Source organism: Nelumbo lutea, chromosome 4, assembly GCF_056320005.1.
Source record: "Nelumbo lutea isolate HS-2025 chromosome 4, American lotus-T2T, whole genome shotgun sequence".
NCBI lineage: Eukaryota > Viridiplantae > Streptophyta > Magnoliopsida > Proteales > Nelumbonaceae > Nelumbo > Nelumbo lutea.
The window spans coordinates 27,737,126-27,745,559 of NC_142687.1; the positions used below are offsets into that span (position 1 = coordinate 27,737,126).

General features: G+C 37.7%; 1 non-coding gene across 1 annotated transcript; it reads right to left on the minus strand.

Annotated features, from left to right (window-relative positions):
• Nucleotides 1–6,870: 6,870 nt before the first annotated feature.
• TRNAW-CCA (transfer RNA tryptophan (anticodon CCA)) lies at nucleotides 6,871–6,942 on the minus strand. Its single transcript has one exon. It is a non-coding gene; the product is annotated as a tRNA-Trp (tRNA).
• Between the last annotated feature and the right edge of the window lie 1,492 nt (nucleotides 6,943–8,434).

Consider the following 8,434-nt stretch of genomic DNA (forward strand, 5'->3'; position numbering starts at 1 on the left):
TTCAATTGAAACGTGGCAACATGGAGGACGTTGGTTAAGGAATCGGCCAATAAAATGTTTGGTTCTAGGGAGCAAATTTGGACCTTAGCTCAAATAAAGTTGTATTTCTTGAAATTGTTATTAGTAAAGCAAAGAGACATTGATTCTGCCTTTTCTGTTTCTTAGACTAGGAAACAAATGATGGGGCAATCCATTGACTTTGGGGCAAAAAGAAGGAAAAGAACATTTACTTTTATTTGCTTTCACAATTGAATTCCACCTTTTTACTTTGCCCGTTGGAGCAAGAAAAATAAAACCCAGAAGGAATGGAGAAGACTGATAGCATTTGTTTAGACTTGGCTCTGGATTCTGGATGGCTTTCTGTCTGTCTCTAGAAGTGAGTTGGGGTTTCGCTTTCATGGAGGTTCACACTAGTCTATGTGGCACCAAATAGGACTAAGAACATAGATGCAGCGGAGCAACAGAAGATGACAGCTAGGGTAGATAATGGTCCTCTTTGATGTTTGAACACAGATAGAAGATGAGTCCATGGTGGCCCCGGTCCTAACCAGAAATTCCTTCATGCCAAAACTACCAGTCAAATCATGTTCATGTTAATCAAAATTTTCTCATGCCAAAGCAACATGGTGAGTTGCGACCCGTCGGGTCGTTACTGCAGAACTCATACCAAGGCAAAAGAGTTTACCATTGGCATCAAGTATACCGACTGTCGGGCTTACAACTTGACCCATTACAGTCAGAGAATTGTACAGATGGTAACTTCTATCCTACCCCGTGGCCACACCTGGGCAAGAACAGGTTTTGGGATTATACAAATCATGTGGGTATGAGTAGCGGGGTAGGATATGGTATTTTGTTAAACTCAAGTTTTCTTAACCCGTATATTGTTAGAAATCATATGAGCAGGGGTGGAGTTAGGATTTTTTATTGAGGGGGTAAAACCTAGAAAACATAGATAGGGGGCCAAAAATTAAGAAACGTGAATAAAAGCGAAACTTAAATAAATTTAAAGAGAATTTTGAAGGCATGGGGGATGGCTCCCCTCCGCCACCCCCTGGCTCCCCCCTGCATGAGTTTTATGTATTAGATGTTAAATTTAACAATATTTTGAATTTTATTGGAAGGATATTGATAGTTTATAGGTTTTTTTACATGTCTTAATTAAATAATTGAAAATTTTATTATTTTTTCTTATTATTTTACTTATTTATTGTTTATATATAACAAGAAACGATAGAAAATTAGATATGGGCTCTAAACCCAATTTACCTTATCCTTTAAATGTAAAGAAGAAATGATCTGAAAGGATTTTACATTTTCATGTGCCGGAACAATTTGAATCCATCTCTAACCAAAGTTTGCTAGTTCACCTCTTAACTTCTTAACCCAACCCAATGGGTCGAGTTGGGATTATCATTTCATTATGGACAGGTCAAGTTTGAATTGGAGTGCCTTTGGTTCAGGGTCGAGTTGAGCCAAATCCAACCTGTTGACGTCAATGGGCGAGTGGATGCGAGGGCAAATTAAAGTTGGTTTCTTATCGGTCTGGATCTCATATGCTTAAATGCCTTGTACAGTAACAAATGAAAATTAATCAAAATTCATGAATGAATAGATGTGTACAGAGACTCTAGATCTCTTATTCACAAACTCTTCTTACATCCGTACCCACAAAACACTAGGCAGTGTATTGGAAGCCCATGAATGATAGGAGAGATACTTTTAATGCACCGCCTGTAGTGTCTCCTGTTGGTGGAAATGTGGGAAGAATTTGTAGGTTGGAGATTCAAGTTTAAAAAGAGTTGCTTTATTTTGAAGCATACTCATAATATAAGGGCATTTTTGTATCACAAAATCTTTTTTTAGGCTCTAGGAGTATAAATAGAGTGCAAAATTTTATATTTTATATTGTTTTATATATATTTGTATTTATACTCTTTCTAAATTGAGCCCTAGGTGCAAAACATAAACTCATTCATTCATCTCAGATCCAAATACATCATTATCTACAATGAATATAAGAAAATCTGGGCACACCGACCATGTACAGGTTCTACAAAGAGAAGTTGCCATTTTAGCTAAACAGTGCACAACTTTATTAGTCGTACAATGGATTACACGAACGGAAGGTATCGAAATAAACTTCTGCAATCTGCAATAGCTGTACTAATGCGCCACGGTGGTTCCAAAGATTCCACCAACAGAAGTTGAACAATAGCTGTACAAATGCCGGCCATGGTGATCACGTATTATGAATCCAGCGCCAGAAGCGTGGGGACCAATCACAAAACCTAACTTAAAATTCCTAGCCCCTTCTTCATGTTTCTAACAAAAACTACAAGACCTAGGTTTGATACTTTGATCATTCTTGAGCCAGTCCAGAAACCTGGCCTGGCCCAGCCTGCAAATTTTTAGGATTGGGCCCAGGTTTCTGTCCTCAGGCCTGCATCAAGCCAAGAACGTTCTAGGCCAGGGTTGGGTCCAACACTTCAAGCCCGGCCCAGGCTTAGCCCACAACATAATAATATATGTATTTTGAAACATATATTAAATGCTTATTTTCATATAAAATATAAAAGTTTCATATTTTGTTTTAACACACAAATAATTATTTATGAATGGACATGTGTCAATATTTAGTCAATTTTAGTATGAGACTTGTCCTCCTAACTATGAAACTTGGGAAAATACTCATGGGTTGGTTGCACTAATTATTTAGTATTGTTCCAAGTATTAGAATGAAGGCCTTAACTTCATCTATAAAATAAAAGGACAGGTAAACTAAGTCAAATCAGACTTAGCAATTAAATATGTCTTATGCCTTATTTTTTTTGTGCCATAGGCCTAAAGCTAGTCATGCCCAATATAATTTTAGCTAATTAGCTTGTGCAATATATTTTTTTTGCATACATGTTATTAAATTTAAAATTTTAAATAATTAAATTTTTATTATTCAGTGACATGGCCCAAAGTCATAATTCATTAGGCCCAAAAGCCAAGCCTAGGCTCATGTAAGGTCAGGCCTAGACTGGTATGGGGTGCAGACCAAGTTGGGCCCTCACCTAATTTAAAGCCCTTATTATTTGGTACTAAAGTTACCCTGGACCGTCCCGGTCTGACCTATGATCACCCCTACTAAAACCTTTTTTTATTTTTATCTTAATCCTTAAAGGCTTGGTTTGGAAAGAGTACAAATATAAATATGTAGAGTGCAAAACCTTGTATTTTGTATTATTTTGAATGTATTTGTGTTTGGAATGAATATAAATACAAAAGTGTACAGTACAAATACATTCAAAATAATATAAAATACCAAGTTTTGCACTCTATATATTTGTATTTGTACTCCTTCCAAATGGAGCTTAAGAAACTTTCTATCCAGAGGTGAATACAAATTGAGTTTTTCATGAGCTATTTGAGCTCAGTTTATGAAAAGCTCGATTTTAAATTGAGCTTCAAGCCAAGCTTGAGCCCAATATGTAGGCTCAATTAGCTCGAGACTAATGAAGCCCAACCTATGATCACCCTTACTAAGACTTCCTTTTAGATATTCCTAATCCTTTCTATCCAAGAGAGGATACAAGTCAAGCTTTTCATGAGCAATTTGAATTCAACTTGTTGAAACCTCGATTTAAACAAATCTTTGAGTCAAGCTTGAGCCCAATATATAGGTTCAATTAGCTTGAGACTAATGAAGCTTGGCTTGTTAGGATTGTGATCCTAATTGATTTTATATTATATATTTTTTACTTAAATATATAACAAATCATTTTTTGTATGTATAGTTTTAAATTTTTTATATGAATAACATGAATTTTTACATGTATACTCTTTTGTTTTTTATATGAAACTTGGCTCACCAGCTGAGTCGAACTCAAACACATAAGCTTTTGAGTCAAATCAAATTCAAGCTCATATCTAGCTCAAATCGAACTTGAGCCCGATATTTTTCTGCTAAGCCCAACTCTAATAGGCATATATTTGGCTTGGTTTGGCTCAAATACGCCCCTATTTCTATCAAAGTATTTCACTATTAACCTTGACAGAATGGGAAATTATCAATAACGCCCTTAAAGGGTTTTGGATGTTTGAATCTGATGCTAAAAATGTTCCCTTAAAGACTGAAAGTATTTTGCTATTAACCTTGATAGAATGAGAAATTATCAAGCATGCCCTTAAAGGGTTTTGGATGTTTGAATGTGATGCTAAATATGTTTTTGACATGGTTAAGTTGATGGCTTTATCACATATCAAAATAACTCATATTGAAGGCAGACATCTTAATGTACCAATCATAAAATTTGGGTCCAATTGGAGGTCAGCATGAAATCCGAAATTCGATGTTTACTTCTACAAAACTTCAGTCCATGGACAAAATTATTGAGCGGCACATGGTTAAAACGAGTTAATTTTACGGATCCGGATTAATGGAACACAATGGTTGTATAGCAAGCTTTGGAATATGATGTTGCTCAATATGGTGCTCTCTATTGGCAGATAGATCAAATGCTGAACTATGTAAGTTGCCTAGTTGAGCTGTAAAAGAAGATATCAAAGTCTCTGGGTTGCTTTACCCGGGGTGAACACTCTGATGGTTAAGTTAGCAATGAGTTGTGAGAATTGGAAAACTTGAGAGCTAGAGAACTGTGAATGCTAAATAGCACATACCTTTTCTGAGGAATGGGACGCTTTTATATAGGCTAACAGCTGTGAGCTCAACAAAGCGTGTCTGAGACCTCCGGCCCATCTAGTTCGGAGGTGGTTTTATGCCCAGAGATGGGCTCCGTGTAAGCAGGTAATGCTTATCTGGTCATGCCCAAAACAAGTAAGGCGGTAGTTAGCTTCGTCAACATGGCATCGTGATCCCAGGTAAGTCAGAGGCAACAACTCGATTGAGGAGGAGGTCACCCATCACGTCACGTAGGCCACTAGCTAAATCCCTACTAGGTCTGTGGAAGCAAGTCGCTTCTTACGTCGACTTGAAATTGACCAATCTATTTGCAGTCCAACCTATTGAGGTAGTAGGGGTGGAGCTAGGAATTTTTTGTGGGTGGGGGGGGGTAGGCAAAACTTATGAATGGGCCATAGGGGGGCCCAACCATTGGGTGAAAAGTGAGGAAGGAACAAACTTACATAGAAAAATGTATTGTGTGTGCAAATTTCTAGACCACAGGGGGGCCATGGCTCCCCTGGATCCCCCTTAGCTCCACCCCTATGAGGTAGGGCCGAGAATTTACTAGAACGGTGGAGGTAGGTCGCTTCTTACACCAACCTGACATCAGCCGGTTTATCTGCAGTCTGACCTACAGCGACGGATGCGAGGTGTCTATCATGCCTCCTAAGTCCGCTTACATGGAGTTGTCTATCATGCCTCCGCTTACATGGAGTTGAGTTGTCGCTTGACAATTTTCTGGAGCCACGTGTCATGATATCAGGAGGGACAAATATACCCTCATCATAACCAATGATAACAGCTATAAATGCTAAATGAGAAATCAAATGTCGAGTTCGGATAAGTTGAATGCCCCTATTTATTTAGTGGGTCTAAGGGAGACTAATGGGAGTGTTTCAAGCTTTTCAGGTTTCTTTTCTTTTCTTTTCTTATGTTTTCTGTCTCTCATGCTCTAACCCTCTCCTTCTTCTCCCCTTTTTCTGTCCCGCCTCCACCTTCTACCCCCTCTTAACTGGTCAGCTTCAATAGTCCTTGCTGGTAACCGTCAACTTCCACCACCAGCTCTCTTTCTCTCACTCTCTCTGTTTTCTTCCTCTGTCTTTTAAGAAATTCCGTTTTTGAGAGTTTAGGAAATTCATAACAAAATAAAACAAAGTGGAGCATGATCTTTTCACGAAAGTTTAAGGTTCTATAGTTTACTTGGTTTGTGGTATTGTCCTTGGGTGTATAAGGTGCTCAAATTTAAAGCAGTACCACAGAATACCGTTTTGGTAGACGAAGATGAAAAGAATAAGGTGTGTGTATGTGTGTATATGTAAGAGAGAGAGAGAAAAAAAAACGGTGGTGGGAGTTGAGAGGGTTAGGGCATGAGAGATAGGAAGCAAAAGAAGGGGAGACTTGCACATGGGAGGATGGAGGCTGAAGAGAAAAAAGGGAGAGGAGGAATGAGAGGGTTAGGGCATAAGAGACAGGAAGCAAAAAATAAAAATAAATTTAAATAGTTTGAAACACTCCCAGGTCTACGTTAGAGAGACTTGCACAAGGGAATGGCCTAAACGTGTTGAACTGACATGTTTTATTATAATTGGCCCCATAACCTACTAAACAGCCAAGGGCATTCAGCTAATCCGAACTCTCAAATGTTATAGACGATATGCATTTTATGATTCCTCCTATGCAACCATTGCTTTCAGCTAATCTGATGACAATTTTTAGAAGGATATTTGGTGCCCGATTTTCCAAGCTAACAATTTTGATTTGCTACATGATTTATCTGTTGGCCAGGTATGCTATAGGTGATGCACTTAAATGGTTTATATGCTGACATGTTACATTCTGACCCGTTAATTTGGATAGTCAAACTGGTGACTTATGATCCAAAGGCAAAAATGATTTAGTCTCTGATTCGGTTTTTTAAAACATTGGTGGTTATTGTTTCTTACGTTTTTTTATTGTAACCTCATAAATAGTGTTTATAATTTACATTTTAGATTTAACATTTAGGCTGTAGAATTACTTTTTTCAATTGTATTATATAGTTTTCTAAATACAATTTTTATTTTTTAGAGTCTAAAATAATTTATTTTTACTAGGATATAATAATACATTTCTTCCTGAGGAATTCTGCAATAAGGTGCACTCATGAGCTATGTGTATATATTGAAAAAACGCAGAAAAATGAGATCTACAAAAGGGATTGAACCCGACGTGAATCGAACACGCAACCTTCTGATCTGGAGTCAGACGCGCTACCATTGCGCCACGGATCCACGTTTGGTTTTCTTGAAAACCAAATAGTAAAGAAGAAGTTAACAAATGTAATATTTTAATTTAAAAACCCAAATTCTTGGATCTGAAATCAAAAAAATAATCAGAGTTTCTAAACAGATAGTTTTTTCTTTTTGCATGGGTCTAAAACCTTTTCCGACATCGCAACATTTAGCACAATTGAATAATTTTTGGTTATCTAGAATTTTTTTTCGTAGTTTCTTTAGGACACAATTTTCCACTGTCAAATTAAATGCAAAACCAGGCGACTAGCCTTTCATGAAGACGTTTATACATCGCAAGCTATATGGTGATGGTTAGCCATGGTAGCAGTTAAAAACCAAGCAAGTGTAGTGCAAGGTTCTAAATATGGTGTATCGGCATTTATTGATTTTTTTTATGTTTTATTTTTTTTCCAATACATGTTCAGAAGGGCCGGTTTAAGTCCCAGCTACCCTCTGAATCATGGCCTGATCACCAGGCGACTAGCCTTTCATGAAGACGTTTATACATCGCAAGCTATATGGTGATGGTTAGCCATGGTAGCAGTTAAAAACCAAGCAAGTGTAGTGCAAGGTTCTAAATATGGTGTATCGGCATTTATTGATTTTTTTTATGTTTTATTTTTTTTCCAATACATGTTCAGAAGGGCCGGTTTAAGTCCCAGCTACCCTCTGAATCATGGCCTGATCCGATACATCCTTTATAGGAGCATATCGGGAAGGCCCCAATATGAAACATATCAATCGATACGGGACATGTAACGATATTTTGAACCTTGGTGTAATTTTCACCAATGTTTTAAAAACCAACCCCAGAATCGGAATCCAAACCATTCTGACCACCAATTTCTAGGTTGATGGTTCGACCATCTGATCTGAATAAATGGCCCATTCCAACAAAAAAAAATAAAAAATAATTAAAAAACAATTAAAATAAAAATGACCAATATCATTGAATAGGTCGACAGTTCAGCCACCCAGGTCAGTGGGTCACTAACCAATTCAACTGTTTTTGGCCTGAAACCAGATTTTAGTAAAATGAAACCGGTTGCCTTAACGGTTCCTGAGCTGAATGGTCCGACCATCTGAGTCAACTGCGGTTCAAAAACAACGGGTGTGTACCTTAATTTTTTTTATAAAGAATCAGCTTCAATCAGGGCAAAACCCATTCGACCAGCCTTTACTATCTCCGTACTTAAATACTTTATTTCCTGGAGGGAGATTCCCAATACAAGGTATCAAAAGACGGTGTGGGCACAGAACGAACTTTAGATGTCAGTTGACCCACCCTGATTGGAGTTTGGCTTCTATAGGGCAAAGCCTATTGGGGCACACATTCATGGGATATTCCCAATGCAAGGTTGCAAAAGGCTGTAAGAATAGTGTGGGCATAGATTTGCCCTGATAAGAGTCGATCTCCCCTGATTGGTTGACATCAGTTCCTAGTAGCTACCCTCACAAATTACATCTATAATCACTCTGTTTAGGCATA